Source organism: Protomyctophum bolini (assembly GCF_963924005.1).
Source record: "Protomyctophum bolini genome assembly, chromosome: 8".
NCBI classification, from domain to species: domain Eukaryota; kingdom Metazoa; phylum Chordata; class Actinopteri; order Myctophiformes; family Myctophidae; genus Protomyctophum; species Protomyctophum bolini.
Window position 1 is genome coordinate 36,443,089 of NC_137869.1, and position 26,815 is coordinate 36,469,903.

The 26,815-nt window shown below is 43.4% G+C and overlaps 1 protein-coding gene across 1 annotated transcript in view; it reads right to left on the reverse strand.

Moving 5' to 3' along the window:
* naaladl2 (N-acetylated alpha-linked acidic dipeptidase like 2) overlaps positions 1 to 26,815 on the reverse strand; it is a 347,063-nt gene that overhangs the window by 273,291 nt on the left and 46,957 nt on the right. The gene's annotated exons all lie outside the window — the stretch shown is intronic.

Below are 26,815 nucleotides of genomic sequence, written 5' to 3' on the forward strand. Positions count from 1 at the left end.
TTGCTCCCAGAGAGCATAATATACATAATAATATACATATCCTCAACAGTGCAGCACTAATACTATCTCTCTCTCTCTCTGTTTCTGGCACCACAGCGCCCCTACTGGTACGGTAGTCATAGTCATACTGGTGCTCATGAACCAACACATACATAGGCACACAGGTGCACATAGGTGAACACGGACATTGCTGTTCCTTGGAGTGGTTGCACCACTCAAAAAGAGATATCATATACACATCATGTACTGTATATATCCTGATGAAGATGGAATAAGGTCGAAAAGTTAACGAGCAATACAATACAACTCCAGAGGAGCTTTTCCAGCATCACCAGTGTGCATTGTGTGTGTATTCTTCCCACCCACACATCATATGTACACAGAGTGATGCAAAATTGCAAATACAAAGAATACAAAACATGCACACATTTACATAAGTGTGCATTGTACATCAGATTCAAAAGACACAATTTCGACAGACAGGCACACAAGTCAAGTGAATTATTTCACATATTGTTATATGTGCACACACACACACACACACACACACACACACACACACACAATATCCAAGGTTTAAAGCCTTTTTCTAGGCTTTGTGGAATCATAATTTGAGGTCAGACATTATGCTCCAAGAAGCACGTGTACATACACGTCCCAATCAGACGTCACGCGGCGCCAATACAAAACATGCATACAGTACATTCAGATATTGTGCACTGTAGACACTAGACAGTATTGTGCATCAGATTCAAAGAAACAATTTCCACAGACAGGCACACAAGTTAACGCTTTCACATAATGCTGTATGTACAGTATGTGCACGCACACACACACACACACACACACACACACACACACACACACACACACACACACACACACTTTAGCCACTTGTCTTCAGTTAATATGGAGAAGAGGAGTACGTGAGAGGGAGAAAGAGAGACAGACGATGGAGGGAGGCAGAGAGCAAGATCTGAGACGAGACGCTTCACAATATTTTTGGGATCACAAGGAAAAGGCCAGACTTATTTACGACTCGAGGACTATTTCTTAGGGGAATTTATTTGATACAGCATCTGGATCAGTGCTAAAGAAGTGTTTCTGGTCAGGGTAGAAGGGCCTCGGCGGCTGCATTTAGACCGTGTGACAATGACTCCACAGAAATCGATACTAATGAAATTCTCCGAAATGGCATTTAGACTGTGCGGCACAAAAACTCTCCATTGAAACCAATACTAATTTAATTCTCCTAGGTTGGGTAGCCGCTTCTCAAGGCATCGTTGACCATCCAACAATTTTGCTATTAAGCCATAAAAGAAACAATGTGATACACTCCAGCTGACAGTGTCCAAAGCAGGCACATATTATACCAAGTACAAATAATCTGTGTTTTGGAGCATATCACAGAGAAAAAAACATCTAGTTATTGCAAGACAACACTACGGTGTGTGTCCTATTTTTTCTGGTTGACATTGCACACTATTACATGCTCATTTTGTGCCATGCGGGGCAAAAACATGTGGTCTTCATAATTCCTGTGCGGTTTCTCAAGGGTATCCATGTCCACATTTACAATGTTATGGATAGCAGACAGTCCTCCTGTAGAAGCCATCCTCACTGTTTTTGTTTGTATATAATTATTATTTTCATGATGGTTGCAGCTATTATTTAGTATTAATTTGATGGATCATTGGGTTAACACCCAATGATCTAAATCATCCCGTCCAATTCTAAGAAAAAATCATGTCTTAGACGAGCCCACCGCGGTCCCGTCGCTAGTCGCGGTAGATTGAATCATACCTCCCGTTGTTGTTTAGCTGCTTCAGCCACATCCGGGATAACATCCGGTCCGTCGGTAAAAGTGCTCCGCTGCTATAAATCGCCGGGTGCTATTATATGATTTAATGGATTAAATAACCCCTGGCAATTAGGGTGTTTTAATTTAATTCTTGTTTGGACACCAAGGGCATGCCTAATTGATTGAGAGAGCATAAGTAGGCCTGGGTGATTGGGAAACGGTATGCATCTTGGTGGGCAAACGGTTTTTCATGTGTACGCACATTTGTACGGTTTCAAGAAGTGAAATGTCCTTTTCGTAAATTATATTTTTTATCCCACAATTTTGTAACCCATTTTTCACCCCTGTGTCAATTATCTAATGTGATCCTGGGCTCTACACACCCTCCGCCAACCTATGGGGAGAGCAACGGACTTGAACTCATGCTTCCTTCATGCCTGAGTGTCCAAGTTGCTCCTTGACAGGGGGGAGTTTCCCTGGTGTGAGGCAACAGCACTACCGACTGTGCCACTGTGCCCCCCGACATGTCATTTTCACATGGTTAAAGGACCTCTGACGGACGCGCTTCGGCCAGACAGGCCTTCCTCAGTGTACAATTTACAGTACTGTTGCTGTCTGACTTGACTGTATTATTTGACTCTTATCTGCATGAAAAATTACTACAGAATAATTGCTGTACTGTTATATCTGCATCAGTCTGTGAGGCTAACTTACAGCATGTCTATAGGTTAGTTAGTTATGACTGTATTGTTTGTTTGTCACCTGACTGGGGTTGTCTCTCTTCCTTTGTTATGGTCTTTTCTCCCTGTTGTTGTGGCCCTCTGTGACCGTCTCCACTGAAGCGCTCTGCACCAGTCTTTCTTTAAATAACCCAGACTGAACGGAGCTTTTCAACAATGTATCAACTAAGTTGACCGTTGTGTCACTGGGTCAAGATCAAAGTTATAATAATAATGATAATAACAATAATAAACAATGATATTCCCTATTGGTGTGAAGTATTATTCTCCATGGCCTTAATTAACCGCGACAGAACCAGTAATGTGTATGTGGGCTGAAATCCCCCCTGGGGGGCCAGACGGCGAGGTGGGCAGACACTAGTGATGGCGGAGCCCAGAAATGAGGGGCGACAAGGTAAACAACAATGAAAGCAACGTTGAGCGAGGGCTTCTTTTATTTGGAAAGTCCATAATGAAATAATCACGCCAAGCATGATAGATCTCTGCGCAGACCGGGTGATTAATCACTATATAGCTTTAGTAAACTAAATACAGTAAATTAAATTACTGCATAGAAAAGTTCACTTCCTCCACGGCACGCTTTATTGGCTGGCCATAATAGGACATTAATAAGAAAAACAAAGAATTAAAAGGCTGTCTGCGCGAGTGCACACACACACACACACACACACACACACACACACACACACACACACACACACACACACACACACACACACACACACACACACACACACACACACACACACACACACAAAATCCATTTAAATTGATGAACAAATTAATACATGTTTGATGGAGGCACGAGCTGGTGCTTTGTTTCATGTAGTGACACGGTTGTTTGGTTAATTAGTTGCAACACTATAATTAACACGGGAACGATAAACAGTAATCCGAGTACATTATCCTTATTTGCAATTAACAGGCAATTTAAAAACTACAGGCAATGTAATATATGGTGAGAGGAAATGCCACTCATATATTAACCAATGAATGTCACCGATCACAAGGTGCTGCCTTTGTGTCCGACCTTGTGCATATCAGTGGTGGAACTATTACAGATGGTTCATGCACATTTAAGAGCTAATTAGTAATTATAGTATGGTGCTACATGTTGCCACTGCCTCAGTGTTAGCTTTAATTACATGGCAACCGATTGGTTTGACGTGTAATTAAAATGTACTTCGACCTTGAACGCCAAATATTTTTTAGAGAAACCAGGCTAACGAGATGCATGCTTACGTTACGTTATGGACGTACGTCACGTTTGATTCCATAACGTTACATAAGTTATGGAATCAAAGTCCTCAATAAATAATATATATATGAACAAAATGTGAAGTTTGGATATTGAAATATATCTTTAAGTCTGTGGGATAATATGTCCTTGCGACAGCATTAACAGCATGACCAATGTCCGGGTATACGGTTAGCCCCTGAGGATTTCTCTATGACAAATCTGTGTGAGAACTAGAGTTAGCCCTTTAATCTATGCCTGTTAATCATACCAACAGAAATCCTCTTGGAGACATTGACGGGGTGGGCAGACATTCATCTTGGTGGTAACTGGAACAAAAACAGGCCTATAATGCCAGTGAGAATCATTCACACTCAACAGTCTATATACGGGGAGGAAGGTCCTTTCTCAAACAACTACAGAACTAGGACATGGTGGAAAGTAACTAAGTACTTTTACTAAAGTACTGTACTTCAGTACAATTTTGAGGCATTTGTACTTTACTTGAGTATTTCCAACTTCCGGTACTTTTACTCCACTACAATTATTTGAAAAATGTAGTTACTAGTTACGCGACGCATTGTGAGATTGCAGATCTGCTATTTTCAATAGACTTTGTACACATTTTGAGCTTGTGAAGTGGGAAATTCTGCAATACGAGTACTTTTACTTTTAGTACTTTAAATACATTCTGATGCCAATACCTTTGTACTTTTACTCAAGTACATTTTCAATTCCGTACTTTTACTTGTAACGGAGTAGTTCTAAATTGCAGTATTGGTACTTTTACTTAAGTAAAACAATTGAGTACTTTTTCCAGCACTGGAACTAGGACATGGTGTGTTGAACTAATATGGAATGAGTGGTGTTCAGATAACACTAACACAGATACCTTGTGCTATTAGTGTAGCAGCGTGGGCTTTCCTCACAAAACAAAGGTCATTTACTATGCACATTGCATCACTAAAGTTAGTCAAACCGTTAAGAATCTTAGTTAAGTCAATTAAATCGACAGATAACAGCTCTCCTCTGAGCCCTCCTCATGCATATAAACATAGGCATGGGAAATAGGCTCATGCCTCTCTGAATGATACAAAGGGACATTATAGCCTTCACTTTTATCATGTTTCATACGTATTCTGCCTGGCAAAGACTTTCATCATAACCACCCTAACAAGCATTAAAGTCGGGGTGACGGGGAATTTTATAATTAGGCTTTATAAACAAACAGCCACATGACGCAATGCATTGGAGTTGCTACAGCGCCCCTCAAAAAAAGAGCTTTCCGGGTTTGTGTAAACAAACATTAGGCTTGTGATTAGCTGATCACCCCATAGAAATGATTCGATTGGCTGAACAAAGTGCATAGTGCAAGATAAAAGTGAGGGCAAAAAAGTAAAGTGAAGACGACAAACGGAGGACGCAAATTGTGATTGGTCAGAATGAGATGATGTATGATGATAAAGGGATCCACTCACTTCACACACACACACACACACACACACACACACACACACACACACACACACACACATGGGTGTGATAGTTGTTTGTATGACCAAATAGAACAGGGGTGGGCAACTTTGACCAGGGAGACAAAATAGAACAGGGGTGGGCAGGGTCTACCATATTGGCATTTTGGGCACGTGCCCAGGGGCCCCTCAAAAAAAAGGTAAAAAAAAGGCCTTTATGAACACAAATGAGAACATCTTTTCGTAGGCTGTCTAACCTAATGGTAGGCATATCAGGTCAAACTAAGAAGATTCAAATTGGAATCGGCAAAAGCAACATTTTCAATTAATTTCAAATGCCTTTAATTGGCTGGTTGGCTGGACGCCAACCTCAGACTGCCGAGGCCATTTCAATGCTGCACACGCTGGACCCACATCCTGTTTTGGGCGTCCATGTTTAATGCTACATAAATAGCGTCAATGCTATCGAGCTAAAATGAAGCCATGCTCTAGAAAGCGCCAATAAACACCTCTGAACATCGCGCATTTTATCCAAACCACAGAGAGCTCCGTAGATTTTGAGTTATTCACCTTTTTAGTCAGCCTTCATAATGGGACCCGGCCTAGGATCACTAAAGAAGGAAAGGCCAAGCCAAAATAATACTAAAACAAATTGTAATCAGCGATCCGGTTTGATATCAATAATAAAGCTTATCAGACGGATAGCAGTTGCTGGTCTGATTCCTTCTGACGGAACGTTCCGCCACGAGCAGTTAAACCGTTAAGTGCAGGTGGCCCCCGGGCCGCCAGTTGCCCACGTATGACATAGAAAATAAAATTAAAGATCTATGTGAGAATGGCAAGGTTTTATACTGTGCGCAGTAGATCATTGTTTCCCTATTCACTGAGCAGCGGTCGGTTAGCAATGTCAGTAAGACAAATCACTGTACAATAGCGTATGGCGTAACCCATGCATGCATGAAGGCGGGCGTTTTATATATTCATGTATATTTTGTTCCAAATCCCACGTACTGTAGCATAACAGCCGTAGTAAAAAATGAGGCTGTTAAATAATGCAGCGAGACTCATGCCGGGGTTAAATGTGGGTCACTAATTGTACAAGTAGGGAACTTTGCTCCGTATTTTGATGGCATAAATAAGACATGAACAAACGAGCCCGTGGATGATTATCGCGGCTACACTGGGACTGTGTACCTGTGATGAATGAGGCTTGAATAATGCATGCAGGTACAATGGCGGGTCTAGAAGCTTCACGCTTTGTGCCATCTGCTGTCCCTGCACTCTCACTGCTGCTTACTGTAATGAAAACTAACTACTGTATGACTATATATAGTGACAATTCCCTCAACAAATTAAAAATCACACCCGTATGAACCCGTATGAGTGTTGAAACTCCCCTCTCCTCTCTCCTTGACGATGGAAAGGGCCACTATATTTCCACACTCACTCCAGAGGGCCACTATATTTCCACACTCACTCCAGAGGGCCACTATATTTCCACACTCACTCCAGAGGGCCAGTATACACTCACTCCAGAGGGCCACTATATTTCCACACTCACTCCAGAGGGCCACTATATTTCCACACTCACTCCAGAGGGCCACTATAGTTCCACACTCACTCCAGAGGGCCACTATAGTTCCACAGTAGGGCCACTACATTTCCACACTTACTCCAGAGGGCCACTATAGTTCCACAGTAGGGCCACTACATTTCCACACTTACTCCAGAGGCCCACTATAGTTCCACACTCACTCCAGAGGGCCTCTATATTTCCACACTCACTCCAGATGGCCACTATATTTCCACACTCACTCCATAGTTCCACACTCCCTCCAGAGGGCCACTATAGTTCCACACTCACTCCATAGGGCCACTATAGTTCTACACTCACTCCAGAGGGCCACATTGCATATGTGTCATAGCAAAAATAGCCGATCTTAGCTGAAATAAACAATATATCAGCATTCTGATATTAACCTGCGGGCCGCATTAAGTGATGGTGGGGGCCACATGTGGCCCCCGGGCGCCACCAGTTGCCCATGTATGATCCACGGCTACGCCATACTGTGAACTTAGCTACTATAACAGATTACAGACATACAGTAATAGTAATCAAAACCCCAGCTAAAATCATCCGAATCTTCATGGCAAATGAAGATGACCTGCATGCGGTTCTCGTATAGGGTGTCATACCACTGCCCTATCCATCATCCTCTCCTCCCTACCACTGATCTAGCCTAGGAAATGAGCAATATTTACCCGATAAAAGGCCACTGAAGAATTGCCTCTCATACGCTATAGTGCAGACTGTCGCCAGTAAATCGCGGCTCTCACAGAACCACAAACCTCTGACATTTTCCAATCTCGTGGCTGTGGAAGGAAAATGAAGGACCCATTCTGGATCGGCGCAGGTTCAGTAAAGTTCACAAGCTGGCTGCAGTGATTGTTGCCACTAAGTCCACCGCCAAAATGCATTTCTAAAACAATTCTTTATTCATGGTAAAAGAAAAAAACAGGCACCCTCCCTCACCCGACTCCTTGACATGGTGGTGATGGGGAGGAAATGGTGCGTCTCTCCCTGTGCATAAAACAGGACCCGGGGTTTGCCCTCAAAATACACTTTAGGAGGCAATCTGCTTTCCACAAAAGGGGTCAAGTCAGGCAGAGAGATAAATAAATTGCTTTGCTATCACCGGGCTGCATATTCTGCCTAGATGAAACCAGGTCACAGAAAGCCTGTACCTCTGCACAGACATGTGGCAAAGGAGAGAGAAAGGGCAAAGACCTGAATGTGCTAACAGGACGAGAGGAGAGGGGAGGAGGAGAGGAGAGGGCAGGAGGGGGAGAGGAGAGGGGAGGAGAGGAGATGCGAGGAGAGGAGAGGGGATCAGAGGGGAGGAGAGCAATATAAAAGGATCAAAAACCATGGTAAATTCTGGAGAGCAGATTCAAATCTGAAGAGAGTGGAAAGGAGTTTTTACACGCATGGTTACAGCTGCAATTACTCAATGGCGCCTCACTCTTAACCGCACAGAAAAGAACTCCTTACTTGAATGAATCGGAACAAGTTGGAGAACTTCGATTGAAACGAAGCGACTTAGAGAAAAGTAAAGTGACCCTTTTTACTATAGCTGCTGTGTGAAGCACAGCAGAGCTGGTATAAACCAGCTCTGCTGGAACGATCGTTTTGCCTTTCTGGACTAGCAAGCTATCTCTCTCATTGGCTGCCGTAGTGCCCGTAGTGCTCGTACTAGCAAGCTATATCATTCTCATTGGCTGCCGTATTGGCTGCCTCGTCTCTAGGCAACCAGCCACGTTTTGCCTCTAGCCGACCTCTCAGCCATGGGATGCTAGCTGAACGTCATGAAGTCAAACCATCCGATACTTTTATGAAACTAAAGTCAAAGACAGCGAGCGCTGCTGCTGATACGAACGGGTAAAGACGCGGCCAACGGGATGCTAGCTGAACGGCCATGAAGTCAAACCATCCGACACTACTTTGATGAAACTGGGACCCGCCACCATGATGCCTCAGAATTCTTTAGGCTTACTAAATTGAGCATAACAGTGCAGCGCAGCTAAACAGTGCGTAGACAAATGTTCTTTAATACCTGCCAAGCCAATGTCAACACTACAACTATATATTATATATCACACTAAGGTGTGATATATAATGGCCATCACAGGCATATGAAACCATTACCATACTTAAAAATACGACTTTTTCTCCTCCAAAAGCAAGGTACGTAGCAAATAGCTAAACCTAATAATTCAATATTGCAAACGTTCACAGAGAGGCCGAGATTTGAAAGTTTGTAGCGGTCTACAGTACTTGCACGCTCTGCTTGCGCACTAGTAGGTCATGTATGGCCTACTTGTGTGCAACAAGCAAGTAGGCATGCACTCGAGTGCAGTTCTAGTTGTTTTTATTTTGCTGTGAAAGATAGTGTATTTGACTTGACTTCAGATGGCAATGCCAGTATTCCTCTCATAGCTCTTCACACCAACATATTTCAACAAACACTGGACTACTACAACTACTACTGGACGTATTACTGTAGTTACAGCAATTTAATAATGCTATAGATCCAAGTTGAAAGATGGGGAGGTGTCACTGTCGTCGACTGTCGATTCTATGTGTTCTGCAAAGAGAGCAACGGTTGCTGAGGGAAGGAGGATTAGCGGTAGAAATGGGATGTGATGGTGAGAAGCAGCACAGCGTGGGACCGTGAAGCCTAGCAGGAAAGGGGACGAGAGCCGGGGTTACAAGCACAGCAAGCAGACCATATCACATCTTCCACACAACTAGCAGCGCTTATTATTGCTGCTACGGAGGCGGGAAGCCTGCCTTTCTCTCACATCATGTCGGATTCAGACACAGTGCAGTGCAGAGCATTACCTGGTAAATAAATGACAAATTGATACTTCAAGTTGTTCACGTTCTCCGATAGCCTTTGTCTTTAGCCTTTGCTCTAATAGTTTAACCCTGGATTTGTGCAAAACACATTTTTGGAACAAAATGCCTCAAATCATCCAATTGCCATCAAAGGCGTAAGAAATGGCACCCTTTTCACATTGGCTTATTTTAGTGCCGCCAGAAGGCCACAACCTGACCTGGCCTGGTGGAGACCTGTGCCCCGAGGGACACTTTTTCTAGTTTAAGACCAAATTCCCTCTGCTATAATGCTGGGTACGAGAACAGTTTGACCTGACGTGGGAAAGATTTCTTCACTATATTAATGGCAGACTATCGGCTTACCTCCCTTATGTGTATTTAATTATACGTATATCCTTACATTTGGTTCTTTGTATGACATAGCCTGCTTTTTTCTTTTATCTTCTTTATCGTATTTGCTGTGTAAGTATTTGCATTCATATAGTTAGTATTATTAGTATATTAGTAGTTTTAAATGTGTGCTCTTAAGGTTGTTTATACCGCCGCCCCCCCCAAATCGAATCTAGTAAGTTTGAACAAAAGGCAACTAAAAAAAGAGCTACTGTTTAAACAGACAATTAAATCAGTGTTAAGTAATCAAAACCTCTAAATCCGCCTACTATACATGTGTGTGCAATTAAGTATGAGTGTGTCTGCACAGTCACACACTTCTATTATGTACACAAGCGTTGTCCTGTGTGTTGCGTAGGTATCACAGATGGCGGAGCAGTCTGCCGTTATAATTCACTAAGTTGATAAGGACACTCACAGCCCACCTTTCCACTCACTGGTTGTTGCCATAGTGACACAAGAAATGGTCATTACGAGTGAGAGAGACAGAGTGTTTCTGTGTGTGTGTGTGTGTGTGTGTGTGTGTGTGTGAGTGTGAGTGTGTGTGTGTGTGTGTGTGTGCATGTGCGCGCGTTTGTGCGTGCGTGCATGTGCACACTCACATTGTGTATATGTGAACCACTGTGGTGAAAGAAATATGCAGGGCGCTGTGGCTTTAAGAAGGTAGGTGGGGTCAAACGTCGTTCTGCTCGAGGTGGAAGCCACAGAGCGACAACATTCTGTGGACTTATATTCCACATCATCTACAACAGACACAAAACCAGAAGTTAATTAGTTAAAAGCCACGGCTGCTGCCTGGCTGGCAAGCAAGCTCACACGCTAACTCACCGAGGTGGGTTTTCGTCCGGTTCCAAAAACACAGACGTGCTTTCTCCTCAGATGCTCGTTGACCGTGCTTGTGCTCCCATGCCATGCAAAATCCATCCCCGGGGAATGGAGGCTGGAACGGAGCTTCACATGAGTCCAAGGAGCCGGCTATAGCCCAGCCACCAGGCTAAAGGCAAGCCTTGCTAGGCTATAGATTAGAGTATATATGAATAGAGACGGCACCCGGAGGAAACCCTGAGGCTAAATGGACATAGTGGCCGAATTTGGTATTGCAGCGTGGGCCCAAACATATGAACGTGTTTGTGCGCGTTCACGATGACACGTGAACGCTGTTTCATACGTGAACGCACGTGAACGTGTGCAATGATAGATCTAAGGGTGGCAGCGGGGGCAGTTTCTTGAGTGTACAGGGTTTCTTGAGGGCCAAATTTACCATAAAGATTAGTTCAAATAATATTTTATTCATTCAAATTCATGCTTTATGCTTGTATCCTATTGCTTTGCACAGTGCATGGCTTTGTGCCAGCATTTCATTGGTAGACCAATTAAAAACAGGCTTTGTGGGAGCATTTCATTGGTAGACCAATTAAAACAAGCTTTGTGGCAGCATTTCATTGGTAGACCAATTAAAAACAGTGTGGCGCCTAAATAAAGCTAGAAGCTCTCCTAATACTAATTGGAAATATTGTGTGCAGTGTAGCACTTCCTCATTGCTTGTTGGCCTGTTGTAAGCATTACATAGGGCATGACAGGTGAATTGTACAATCAATTTGCATTACACTGTAAAAAACCTCAGTATTAATTGATCTATTTTCTGACATTTGTACCCTCTCAGCGTTAAATGACCACGGGTGATTTTACTGTGCATTGGCTACTTGAGGAAGCCAGTCATGTTTTGCTGGACTTATTCATAAACCAATAGGTGGAAATGACTGTGTTCCAGAGCACTATATATCTATGTTTAAACATTTTCTATTGTACAAACATCAGCTATTATGTCATGGCGTTAAAAACTAATTGGTATGGATGCCCGTGGGGCAGACAACATGAGACTGCGTATTGAACATAGATCTAATTTGGCCCAGAGTGATTGCTTGGCAGACTGATTTGACCAATCAATGGTATAAGGAACTTAAGAGTGATTGAGGCTCATATTCAGGTGTATGCTCTAATTCAAATCGAAAATTGTCTAACCCTAACCTCAATAAACAAATAATCCTATATCCTCACAGAAATTATGCCTAAACCTATAACCTCAAAACCGTGTCCGCCTCTGCAAAACTCCTGGGAGAGACCTTAGAGTATATATTAGCACCCTTTCTTTATCTACTGGAGATGCTGTGTATGACATGGATTTAGAAACAAAATGTGTTTAACGCAAAATGGTGCATTCCAAGTTTAAAAGAAAGGAGCAATTCTCCTGAATGCTGCCTTCCGGTATGGCATGGAAAGAAGTGGCATTTGCATGTCTTTCACCATGTAGTAAAATGCTGCATGCGTGGTGTGGAAAGGGCAGTTGTTTTACAGACGGGTAAAAAGGGGCAGGGGGCTGAAGCCCCCTTTGATGTCTATGTGTGCACGTCCCAGTCCCTATACTACTTTCAAATCAAAAAGTTCACCATTGATGAGCTGACGTCCCCCAACTAATAATGAGGGTATTACTATGGTGTTAGCCCGGTGAGCTGGCCAGGCCGAGGCGTTGCAATGAGTAAGGACACATGCAGGGCCTGCAGTAAATCCGTCTAATTCCCTTCACAGCATGAGGCCTCTTCCCCCTCAAGCCATCCCTGGCCTTCTCATGGGGGGATCTGGATCAGCGTCTAATGAACCTCCTTCAATTACCCCTGCCTCCACGGTTAGGCCTCTATACGGCTAAAGCAAAAAGCTGTGTGATGAAGCACCTCTGCCTTTCCCTTCCCGAGCTCCCGGTGGCATCAGCTTTCCTTGGGCTTACCGAGGATAGATGGGGCCCGAAGACGAGCTGCACACCAGGGACAAAGCTATACGCTATACACAAAACTAGGAGGTGACTTTGTTTAGTGTTCACAATTACCAGGATTATTTCAAGTGAAGCAATCCCACTGGAAACCGCGGAAACAAGTTATCACCTACCGCCGCACAGTTTTCTCAACACCAGCCAGTGAAATGATTTGACATTCAATTCAACCATTTAAACTACCTTTAAAATGCTTATATGTTAACACACCGTGAAGCCCCCCGAGGACATCGTCTGTGGTCAGCTAGCGCTCAATACTCCCGTCCAATCACATCATGCGGCTGTCAGGACTCTGGGCTGCACTAGATAACTGATGATTTCATAATCCCTCCTGCTCCTCCTGATCACGAGGGAAATCTGTATCCAGTTAAAATCTTGATTACTCAATCCTCTTGGTTTCACAGTGATGCCAGGTCTAACATATGACCTTGATTGGTGCACAGTTATTGTTCTCTCCTCCTCTCCAAGACCAGCCAATCACCTGCTCAGTTGGGCCTAGAATCCATTCGTTAATTCCATGGAATGTAATTACGACCGAATCTCTGGAAAAATCAATTCTCTTTACCTGAGATTATACTTGGTGGTCTGCGCGCATGTGTGTGCGCGCGCATGTGTTCACACACACACACACACACACACACACACACACACACACACACACACACACACACACACACACACACACACACACACACACACACACACACACACACACACACACACACACACACACACACGCCATTAGAGTCACTATAGTCTGGGCATATGTATGAACGTTTTGTGAAAAATCTGCCATTTTCGACGAAGGGATTCGGTGTAGTAAAAAAAATGGTGGATTCCAGTCCATGAAGTATATAGGGTTTAAATGACCATTGTGTTGTGTTCATCTCAATTCGTGATTTCAACTGATTGTGAAATTACTGCTGGTGAATAAAATAGAAGATCAAGAAGGTAGGCTTCTTATTAAACATTGTACTGTATACTGTTTACAATGTCATCAAACTTTGATTGTAGAGGAAGATGGGCTTCTGGGAATGATTACATGTGGAGTGCACATTTCTGACATCAGACAGCTGTTTTGGCTTTAATGATATCACAGCGGAACAGAACAGCATAATGTTCTCTCTCTGTAAATGGTTTCATTGCTTAATTTATACCAGGTGGACAACTGGAATTGATCACTGTGGTGGGCGGTGAGCTCAATTACCTTGCAGAGAGAAACTCTTTCCACCAAACAAATGCCATTTGAAGGTCACCAAAAAAACATGTGTCTTTCAGTGGCCTAAAGCTTGGTTCTGCAAGTTCACCACGTGTCGCAGATGCATCGTGTTGTGAACGAACACACACACACACACACACACACACACACACACACACACACACACACACACACACACACACACACACACACACACACACACACACACACACACACACACACACACACACACACACACACACACACACACACCTCATCCCAGGCATGACTCTGAACCTAAAACAGCTCTTTTTTTCTGTGCAAAGGACCTTGATACATATTTGTCTGCAGACCCCCATCTGAAAAGATTTTATGACAGAGACCCCCCAGAAGAGACTTTACAATTTTCAAAAAAAATCAACATAATTCAAGATTTATTTATTTTCAAAATAGCAGAGAGAGAGAGAGAGAGGCCCTAACTTTATGGTCATCAGTGGCGCACAGTAACGGACTTAAGAGCAGTACTTGAGTAGTACATGTTTTGAGTATCTGTGAGTTTGTAGGTCTGATGTTTTCACTTTGTACTTTATAAGGTGTACTTGTTTAGCGGTAACTATATTTGACTGGGCCACTGGGGTTGAATAGCCTACTCTAATGTAGCCTCGGTCCCAGGCTTACTCATCTGTGAAAGGAAAAGCCTGGTCACAACGTAAGGCAGAGAAGCTAAAAGAAAAGCCTGGTCACAACGTATGGCAGAGAAGTATAAAGAAAAGCCGATCTACAAGCTCAAACTGCGTCGTGGTGCGACACGTTTTGAGCTTGTAGATCGGCTATTTTTGCTACGACAGTAATATGCACTGTGGCCCTCTGGAGTGAGTGTGGAAATATAGTGGCCCTCTCCATCGTCAAAGTTGCCTACCGCTGCTCTACAGCGTATAGGTCTTGCCCAGGGTGACTCTACTAATGTGACCAGATTTGACTGAAAATTCCAGCTTTTCACCAGAGGAGATCATGAGTTAATAGCACAGGCAGACCTTTGATGATTCATTTCTACTACACAGTAAAGGCTGATTTTAATTCAACTTTACTAGTGTACAAATGTTAACAAATGGAATAGTCCGGCAGCTAACAAGCTTCCTTCTTTTGTTTAAAGTGGAACATTTGGTATAGCCTAGTTTTTTTTGGCCTAAAATATCACAAAAAAACTTGCTAAAAACGGCCATAGCCACTTGCCCAAAAATGTGCTGACCTCATCACATTTGTGATGACGGACGCTTTTAGCCCAAGGGGTGTTTTTTGTGCAAAGCTAATGCTTGGAATAGATTCAGAATTATGAAAAAACCCCTAGTTTGACATACCACATAGCTACATAAAGCATAATGCAATTTTGAAAATCTTGCCATATATTAATGGTATGGTCACATATTTCCCCCTATAAAACAAATCGCTCAATACTGACAGCAAGTGGATTCATGAATGCATGTATATAGACAATATTTTAGGCAAAAACCAAATGTCCCACTCCACACCCCCAGCTTCCGCACTAGAACCTTCCACATCCATTTGGTTCAATGTTTACAATGAGTTAAATTAACCATCAGGATTTTTGTATGTTTCTTTTGTGTGAATACTATGTCATTGACCCTCACCATATAGTTTCCAATGTGAACCCGTGACTCCGTTATTACAATAGGTCTTGGGATATTTAAAGTATGGGAAAATTAAACAACCCATTGTGGATTAATTAACAGAATTAGCGTTTGAGGAACATCAGGTTATTAATATGCTAATGCAATCATGCCAAGAATACGGTGTAACTCACTGAGTACCTTGGAGAGAGAGAGAGAGAGAGAGAGAGAAAGAGAGAGAGAGAGAGAGAGAGAGGCAGTGAAGTGGAAACCTTAGTGTCAGCCCAGAGGTATTTCAATCAGCGGATCTGAGGACATGTCTTTGAAGCAGATAGCTTGATAATGAACTAATTATGATACAGTCAGATGTGTCAATAGCCGCGCACTTGACACCTGTTTCAATCTCAGCGCCGAGCATTCTGATTCCCCCAAGATCTCCGTCTCCCATCCATCTGCCAGCTAAATGACATTACAGCGGCGCGTCACACATGCACACACTGCCATTTTCATATGCATTATATTAAAACCTTATTCTATAAGGCTCCAGTCAGCCTTATGCAAACAAGAACGTTATCCAATCCACAAATAAGAGAAGCTCTCGTGATAAGATGAGCGCGGAGGACAGAGTGTGAGATGAATCCATGAAGAGCTACTTCATTATGAGAGGGACCTGTTGGGTTTATCGCTTTGATTTGAATCATGCAACCAGTTTAATCAACATTTTAACGCATATGATGTTCACTTTAAAAGATACACGCATGTCATATCACAACTTAAAATGTGCACTGTACTTGGCTGTTAACTATAGCATAACACTACATTGTAAGTATAACATATACCGGTAGCCTGAAAATGCATGCAGAAGTGTGAAGTGTGTGTGTATATATACACACAAGGTCAGGGTGTCCTTGAAGGGGTTCTAGGGGCCAAGTTTCAAGATTATTTACAGTTGTTACATTTTGTAACAACAGCCTACATACAGTAAATGGTAAATGGTGCATTTATATAGCGCCTTTATCCAAGGTGCTTTACATAGAATGTGCATCAATTCACCCATTCACACACACATTGAGAATCATACATCGATGGCGGCGGAAACCATGCAAGGCACCAACCAGCACATCAGGAGCAATTAGGGGTTCAGTGTCTTTCTCAAGGACACTTCAACACTAACTCTGGGGGAGCCCGGATTCGAACTGGCAACCTTGCGGTTACCATCCAGCCACTCTACCCATGAGCCACCGCCACCGCCACCCCGAGCATAACAGTATAACATAACAGTGAATAATACTGTTTACAAGAAGTGAAAGACTATTTCATGCGTGGCACCATCTTGGATTTGTGGACCAAAGTCTCTCATAACGCTAGATCTATATATCAAGCTCACATAGCTTTGCGATGGGACTATCTACCTTTTTTCGGGGGCATTTTTGAATAATCTTGACATTTTGAAAACACCCCGGCACAAAATCCTGTCCAATGAGGGTCCTGAAAAAACCCAGACTTATCTAACCTACGTACCACACTGTTGGGTGAGCCTTTGGCCTCCGTTCACCATTAAGCTGGGTCTTAATCCTGGGAATTGTGTCATAATGGCTTCAGGAGCGCATCTCTGCAGTACGGCAAGACCCTCTGTTTGCCGATCTGTTTTCCCCACAGGGTCCCACAGCAGAGCTCATTTAGCAGCCTGATGCTGTGTAATTAGTTAGAGTACGTAGCACTGGATAGCATTACCGAAGCCTGGATAGCGCTAGTATAGCACCATGTTCTCTATTGGAGAGATTCCTAATGAGTATATTAGCCGAGGGACAGGGGGGATACACATATGCCAGGTGTGTGTGTTTATATATGTGGATAATATGTTTTTTTTAATTTAACACTTTGGGGCTTATTTTTTCCAGTGCCTTACCCGGCCTTATGCCTAAATGTCTTTGCCTTTTTTCTTTCTTTTGTTTTACCTTGAAATCATTTTTGAATAGTTAAAAAAGTCGATCTACAAGCTCACAACATGTCAATGTAGATCGGTGAGCTGAACAAATTTTAATATGTTTTTCAAAATAGTAAAAAAGTGTAGGTATAAGGGGTAAGGCACTGACAAAAATAGGGCCCCCTAGGGGTCCCTGGCACAAAATCGTTGTGTTCCACACAAAGCCTTTTTCACGCTTGCGTTGTCGCGCCCCTCTTGAGCAGACCTGGCGCAGACCTGTCGTTGATCCAGGCGACAACGCCTGCGTTCATCACTGCCCAACAGGCTGTGATGCTTGTTGACGACAGATGTCACGCTCCGAGCCATTGGTTTTGATGCTTTTAACAGGTCTCTGCAGCTCCATTTGGACGGGAACAGAACAACACTCCCTCGGTCCAAACCCTAAACCTCTTCATGGTCGACTGAAGGACAGCGGCAGCTAGAAGAAATCTCATTACAAGGACGGAAAAGATGAAAGTTGTCTTTAACCACTTTAACCACTAATCAGAAAACTATTGCAGATATATTTCCAGATCTACAAGCTTGCAATGCATCATACTGCAATGTGTTAGCATGTAGATTGGCCATCTTTGGTGGAAATGTTCGTCCAGGAATAGGGACACTAGTAGTAGTAATCCTTGCCGAGTCAGGAGCCTATATCTCCTTATCTAAAAACATTAGTAGTGCATATTTACACACCGACTTCACTTCTGACTTTTTAGGTGAAAGATAGTCAAGAATGTGAAGATTCCCCGACTCTGTGTTTACCTTAATTCCTGGCAAAAAGATGTGATTACACAAAGCTGTTGCTGCTCCCCGTATAAAGTGAGCGGCCACGGCGCGACCTTCTATTTGCCGTGCTGCTTATGTTTGTTGGGGCCTGTCACTTTTACAACATCTTTACTGTGCAAACACACAAAGAACAAACATCAAACTCTCAGTCAAAAAGCCATCACTTCCCCCCCACAGCCCGTTAACGCCTACTCTGCCGCATTCTCTCATAAACAGGCATCCTTCTGTGTCACCGCATAAGGAGTGCAAAAAAAAACAAAAAAACAACCTTTGCATCGTGGGATTTATCCAACATTATGACAGCAAGTGTGCCGTGGCTCCCACTGGCTCCCACTGTACACGCTGTCAGCCCATTGTTGTGATGTGCATTGATTGAAGAGAAAAGCGGAGCCATTATTCAAAGCCATCCAGCACTCAATTAACACTCCATTTGCATTATGGCGGAGCAGCACTCCTGCCTCTTGATTAATATGTCTTCTTCTCCCTTGCCAGTCAATCATGAATCATCCCCTCCTGCCACAGGACACAGCGCCGCTCCATACCCCACTGGGACAGACGGAGGAGGAGGGTGGAGGACGCAACGGAGGGGGAGAACAGGGGAGGGTGGAGGAGGGATACACAGGACAATGCTAATGTCTTCCACTAGGAGAGAGAGAGGGGGGGGAGGGAGTATTAAGGTAGAGAGAGGAGGAGGAACGAGAGAGAGAGGGAGGAGAGAGAGAGAGAGAGAGAGAGAGGGAGAGGGGGGGGTGGAGTATTAGGTAGAGAGAGGAGGAGGGAACGGGAGGGAACGAGAGAGAGAGAGGAGAGAGAGAGAGAGAGGGGGGGTGGAGTATTAAGGTAGAGAGAGGAGGAGGAACGAGAGAGAGAGAGGGAGAGAGAGAGAGAGAGAGAGAGAGAGAGAGAGGGGTGTGGAGTATTAAGGTTAGAGAGGAGGAGGGAACGAGAGAGAGAGGGAGAGAGAGAGAGAGAGGGAGAGGGGGGGGTGGAGTATTAAGGCAGAGAGAGGAGGAGGGAACGAGAGAGAGAGGGAGAGAGAGAGAGAGAGAGAGGGAGAGGGGGGGGTGGAGTATTAAGGCAGAGAGAGGAGGAGGGAACGAGAGAGAGAGAGAGAGAGAGAGAGAGAGAGAGAGAGAGAGAGGGAGAGGGGGGGGTGGAGTATTAAGGCAGAGAGAGGAGGAGGGAACGAGAGAGAGAGAGAGAGAGAGAGAGAGAGAGAGAGAGAGAGAGAGAGAGAGAGAGAGAGAGAGAGAGAGAGAGAGAGAGGGAGAGGAGAGGGAGAGGGGGGGTGGAGTATTAAGGCAGAGAGAGGAGGAGGGAACGAGAGAGAGAGAGAGAGAGAGAGAGAGAGAGAGAGAGAGAGAGAGAGAGAGAGAGAGAGAGAGAGAGAGAGAGAGAGAGAGAGAGGGGGGAGGAATGAGCAGCAGAAGAAAGGGAGGAATGCCTTGGGGATGGATGGATGACAGTGAATATGAAGGAGGGTGCATGAGGGAGCTAGAGGATAGGCAGAGGATGAGGCTGAGAAAGGTAAAGAGAGAAAGAGAGAAAGAGAGAAAGAGAGAAAGAGAAAGAAAGACGGAGAATAATGGAGCGTGTACTGTAGGAGGGAAGGGAAGGGAAGGACATGCCGTATATAGGAGCAGACATGGTGGAAGGGGAGAGGGACGGAGATTTGAAAGCATCCGTGAAGGAGAGAGAGTCCATGGCCGGGGGAGACAGACGGGAGGGTGTGTAGAGGAACGGAGAGAAGGAGATGAGGGACATGAACACTGGAGATGGATGTGCTAGGAGGAGGCGTGTGGAGGAGAATGGAGGTTGGAGGGATTAGTCAAGGGAAGGGAGCGGAGGAATGTGAGGAAGATGAGAGAAGTGTTCACAAGATTATCCCCTGTGAAATATGACCGCCTAATGTCACAATATAGCACGAACACCTGAGGTGAAACTAAATAATATTTACAGATTATTCAATTATCTCGTGTGAAGGTATATACGAGCATGCAGATGAGCAGAAGTGACTCTGGCCAATTAGTGAGCAAACCGACAGGCAGATAGAAAAACATTTAACAGCCCTGGAACCAAATTATGCGCACAATTAAAGCCTTGGAGGCGCCCCCCCCCACCCTCCCCTTGAAAATAGGGCAGGCAAGCAGGTAATTTGTTAATAGTGGACTGGGAACTTAGAAATTGCATTATCCATTTCAAAACTAGGTTAACCTGCATTTGATTTCAAACAGTGTCGCAGGAATGCTTTATAAAGAATGTTGTATCCAGAATATGAAATACATGGACCTATAGTCAAATTCCTTTTACAATCAATACGTGTTGACAACAAACAAAAAAAAGCTTGATTGGGGCATCTGGGTTACAAATACATCAAAGTTGCATTAAGTTATTTTATAGTTACCGGTAATAAAGTTAACGGAAATTAACTCATGTATAAAATGCTAGATGCCCGCCAGGTCACCGCCAGAGCATTTGCATGATAATTAAACTCTAAAATATGCAGCCAATTCTCTTATTTCTGTGCGACAATGCAATTACACGTCAATGCAAGGCTTGCACGGAGCACTGAAGAGAACCACCGATCCCGTGCACTCAATAAGCCTTTTATTAATCTAGTCAAGCCTCTCCCCATATATACGTATATACCTGGAGCAATTCATCTACGATGTGTAGAAAACAGCCTTATATGTCAAGCGCAGCGGTGGGGAGAGAATCCACCTGACAACGAATTAATGAAAATGTCACTGACTTATACCTCCGTGGCTTCATTTCATAAACGCATCACTGAGCATATTAACATACCAGACAAGATGCTTTCACTCTCCTGCCTAACTGCTCTCTCTCTCTCTCTCTCTCTCTCTCCTCTGTATTCTCCAGCAACCTTATTTCTTCTTAATCTTAAATCAATTATTTTATTTATCTTAAAGTTGTATTTATATGGACGTCTGTCTCTCTCTTTAACGCAGGGGTCCTTTTTTTTCTCCCCGTGAACCAAAAGATAAATTAGACGTGAAACTAGTGAAAATATCAGATCTACAAGCTAACGTGTCGCTTTGCGCGCTGCATTGTGAGCTTGATTTTGACTACTTCTTAAACATTTGTTTCCAAATGTATCTCAAATGTATTATATTCTCAGGGACTACAGATGTAAATTAGCTTATGGCTAACTCTGGCACATTTACATGGGAGTGAACTGATATGTTGATTAATGAGCATTGTCCCTGTCAAAAAAATAAATACATATTTTCATAGATTACTCGTTGATTTCTTCATGCTATCACTGAAAAAACAACATATAATTTAATTGTTATTTCACGAAAATCTTCGCCTTTTGAAATAATCACAATTAATAAAAAAAAGGTAGGAAACAATAAATAAAAATGTGTCGGCGACCCACAAATGGGTCCTGATCCTGTATGGGTGCTTTAACGGTGAATGGTAAATGGTGCATTTATATAGCGCCTTTATCCAAGGCTCTATACAGTACATAGATTGTGCATTACATTCACCCATTCACACGCCGATGGCGGCGGAAACCATGCAAGGCACCATCCTGCACATCAGGAGCAAGTATAGGGGTTCAGTGTCTTGCTCAAGGACACTACGACACCAACTCTGGGGGAGCCCGGGTTCGAACTGGCAACCTTGCAGTTACCATCCGGCCACTCTACCCCTGAGCCACCGCCGCCCCACGGTATCAAAATCAGAGAAAGGGCCTGAGTGCAAGGCCTATGAATGGTCCCCCTTCTCCTGTACTGTACTGTACTGTATCACATAACACAGCCATGCCCCTGTGAAGCACGGGGCCTGAGGGTTAATGGGAGCCATGACAGCTAAGGCCATTCCATCATCCAATGGCAGACTGTGGAAAGGTCAATCTCCAGTTCCGCAAACCCAACCGAATAGAAATGTCAGTGGCTGATGAAAAAAGTACGAGAAAACACAGGAAGACTCATTCGGAGAGAGAAGTCAACACATTTTGTACATTCTGTAGCGAGTTCATTGCTGCCTATTGTGCGCATCTTAATTCCCAAGTTGTATGTCTTAACTTAAGACCCGGAGGCGTGGCCAAAGCTTGTTTTGCTATTTTGAGGAAGTTACTATAGTCATAATGTTGAAGAATTATGTTACAAACACACAACACGCTAATGGGCCGTGCTCAGAGTGAAAATAGAGACAAAGACATTTCAAAGACCAATCGAAAACCAGTATGCAAATATCTGAGCCTGCAGCTCTCCGCCCCCAAAACACAGGTAAAGTTACCGAAAAAACAACCCTACTTTGACTTATAAATGTACTCATGTTATGTCCCCAAATCAACTATCTGTTGGAATGAAAACCTTCAACATTTGAACTGTGTTAATATGAAGAAAAGGAAAAATATATATATTTCGCCATTTTCAGCTGCCTTTTCATTCTAGGCGAGTTGAGGACCATTCTGCCAGCACCAGTCACAAATGCCTGAATTAGTCATGGCACCATGGTGTGACTTAATCAAGGCGCACACAATAAGTCAATAACAATTCTAAAACGATTAGTCCCAATACTTGATTCTGATTGGCTGGTTACCGCCACGTGACCGTTGCAAATCTCACCGATAATCCACACCTTCAATCACTTTATATCATTCCCAGTAGATCCCGCAGCTCTGTAGCTGTACCGTGGATTTGACAATGGGTGAGAGGGTTGGAGACACTCGCTGTGATCGTGTCTCACTACGCCTCTCACCCATTGTAACATCCACGGTAACCCGAGACCTCCTGTGGCTTATTTCCTTATCTCACTAGCAGTTCCTGCTCCTGGCACTTAACTGGATCAACTTTGTGAGAATGGTGTGTCGCTTTGCGACCGCGTGAGCTTGTAGAACGGCTATTTTCACTAGCACTAGATATTTCTTTAATTTCTTCATTAAATTACTGAGGAAAAAAATAATAAAAAACATTGAATTCGTTTTTAATACGTGAAAAAGGGTTGGGGTTTTTTTGGGGGGGGGGGGGGGGGGGGATTTGGGAATGTATTTTGAAAATGTTTTGAAATAATAATTAAAAACAAAATGTACGGTATGAATAAATAAATGTACCACACATGGGTCCCGCCTGGCCCACTGTTTGGGAAACGGTATGTTAGACAGTCTGGTGTATGGACGGACCAGCAGAGCAGACAACCAACATTGACATCTAGCCGGGCTAAAAATGAAGCAAAAACACCTTAAAACATTAATACAGGAGAGGAAAAAAGGCAATCATCGCCAGCAGACACAGTGGTATCCAATGGAGTCACAAGAAGATCCAATGCTTTCTGGCTTTCAGGCTCCATGAAGTAGCATTTCAGTCCGAGCTCTCTGGGACTGTCTCTTTAGTGAAATACGGCGAGTGAACAAGTCTTTTCACTCTCCTTGCACTTCCCTCTCCTACCCTCTCTCTCTCTCTCTCGCTCCCGGTCACTCAAACCGCACAGTCTTGTCCATTTCCTACATTTGCTGGGTCGTGAAAGTTTCATCAGCCCCAGTATCTGTGTTAGCTCACAGAGTGCATCCAGGTGGAAGCCACAGGGGAGGATGGCCACGCTAGAACAACCGTGATTGTCTGAAATGCAGATAGACACACGGACAAATGGACAGCCATCCTGCTGTTTAGCTGTCCGACCCCAGCAGTGCCACTGCCGTCTGGGGACACGCCGCTAGAACACATACCTACAGCACATCGGCCTCCACTAGCACCATGGCCTCCCGCAAGATATACCCAGAGAGTATAAATAAAGCTCTTACACAGAGGCTGCAGTGTTTGCAGCATGCACATTGAAAAAAGACCTTAACCCATTCTGAACCCCTTTTGGTGTTTTAAGCATTATGTTACATTATAGCTATTGGAAAATAGCAGACCTATACAAGTTCATAGTGCCGCGCTATGAACTTGCAGGTCTGCTATTTTTGAAAGATTGTGAAAATGTGGCGGCACTTCTTTGAATATATATTCTTTCACAGTGAACGATTTAACTCATATCTTTGCTTCTGGGAGGTCCCGGCATGAACAATATATTTTCAGATGGGGATCGTCGGCCAATTACATATATTTTTGGGGGTCCTTGACGTGAAAATGTTTGAGAACGACTGACATAGAAACATGGTTTTTTTCAGAAAACTGTCAGGATTTAGAAGACATTTGTAGAATCTTTTCTCAGGTCTAAATGGGTTAAGAGCTTTTGTCTGGAAACATCTCCATCTCCAAAGAGAATGGATTTACCAATAAGCCATTATTCGCAGTAGGCAGGTATAGGTTTCTTCCGTCTTAAAGCAATTGCTCTGACAATCAGAGAATTTAATCAGAGCTCAGTGTACAGAGACTGTCCTCAGGTTCCACTAATTGCTTTGAGCTTTCCTGACGCTCAGTCCACTCCGCTCGTTTCCAATTTAGACCAAGTTATTTATTTTGTGTTGGTCCATTCCCTCAAACTCGTACTCTGCAGAGCAGCAAGCAATTCTGCCCAAGACTCCAACTATAAATTGCGACCATTAATCATTTCAGTCATTACCTTTTATTTTAAAAGGCCCAACATCCAAACAAATAGTTGATAATTTGGCCAAAGTTTAACATAAATATTAATCAGAAAATTGATTAGTGCTTATCTTTGCAGTTTTCACAGCTTCAAATGAAGATTCATTGTATATTAACATGCACAATCAAACTAATATAATTTGTTATGATGACGCCAACATATATAACGCAGTTATATATAACTCCATTTTGCACACACTCTTATCCAGAACAATGTGCAAGTGCAACATGGGAATGTTTCAATTGTTTCAACTCTGATGGCAAGATGGCCGCGGTCGTGCATGGTCAATAAGCAACAAGGTAAACAGTCACACAAGTAAGAGTGCAGAGAGAACATGTCTCAAAGAAACTAGGATACCAGGTGTTTGACTGCACTCTGTAGGCTACCTTTTACATTTCTGTCTAATATCTAGCATTCAATTAATCAAAACAGGTCAAGGACCAATTTTTGGGTCGATCACAACTCGAGTAAAAATTCAATTTCCTTTTCATATATTATTATTATTATACATACACGTTGGTATGGTTTAAGTAAGTAAGGCCACTGAGTGTGATGTGTCGCGTTTGGACGGCGTCAAAAAAAATGTACCGGGTGCGAATGACTAAGAACTTAAGAAGGGAACATTTCACACACCGACGATGACATGACGCTGACGGACGTGACACTGACAAGTGCCCGATGGCTGCAGTGGAGCTTCGGCGTAAGAAAAACACAAGAACATAAGTGACCTCTAAGATATTCTGCCTGACCGTGATGCCTGTGGAGCAGACCTGAATGATTACAAATGAGTGGACCCCCACCCACACACACACACACACACACACACACACACACACACACACACACACACACACACACACACACACACACACACACACACACACACACACACACACACACACACACACAACCAACTCTGTAGATAGATGACTTCAAGACTTCAAGTTGACAGGGGTTAGGGAGTATTCATAAACCATAATCCTTTCTCCCTCGCTTTCCATGTTTGTGCGGAAAATTGCAATGTCAGAAAGGACCCAAACATGCAATGGAAGACTCCTAATAGGGCGGATTTGGCCACTCTGCTGCAAAATCACTTCAAGGCCATATCAAGTGGAACGTTAGAGAAGAGAAGAGATGAGAAGGGAGTGAGAGGGGAGAGGAAGCGAGAGAGACAGGGAAGAACCTTTTCATCTCTTTCTTTACAGACGGAAGTGAAAACATGGCAGCCAAGACTTGTGCCTGGCTTCATAAGATATAGAGTATAGACAGACAGAGTGCGTACAGTACAGTACATGTTGGATGGATAAAACACACAGATGCAGCAAAGGTCATTCATTGCTGTCAATGATCTCATGAGCAGCTTAAGAAGAAGCCTGGTGTGAAGTCTTAACACTCACCCTTCTATCGGACCAATGGAATAGTAGCTTATGAAGAACCCTGGTGTGAAGTCACTGAACACTCACTGTGAACACTCACCCTTTACTTCTAGGACCAATGGAATAGTAAATACTGGGAAACATATAAAGGAAGTGAAAGGGACGTTTACTCCATCTATCCCATCCATCCATACATACACACAGATTGCCAGACTTCCCTTTGATAACAAGTTAATTCACATTTTTTTCTTTTCTAAAATCAATAGGATGCATAGCTACTGCCCGATAAAATTGTGAATTAGTGTGTATTATCAATTTCAGGAAGAATTTTGTAAAAAGAATGATAGGGAAATGTTTGGACAGTTTCAAAAAGCTTATGTGTCTTCAGGGATAAATAAAAAAAACACAAATATCTGGTGTATCAAACTTACATT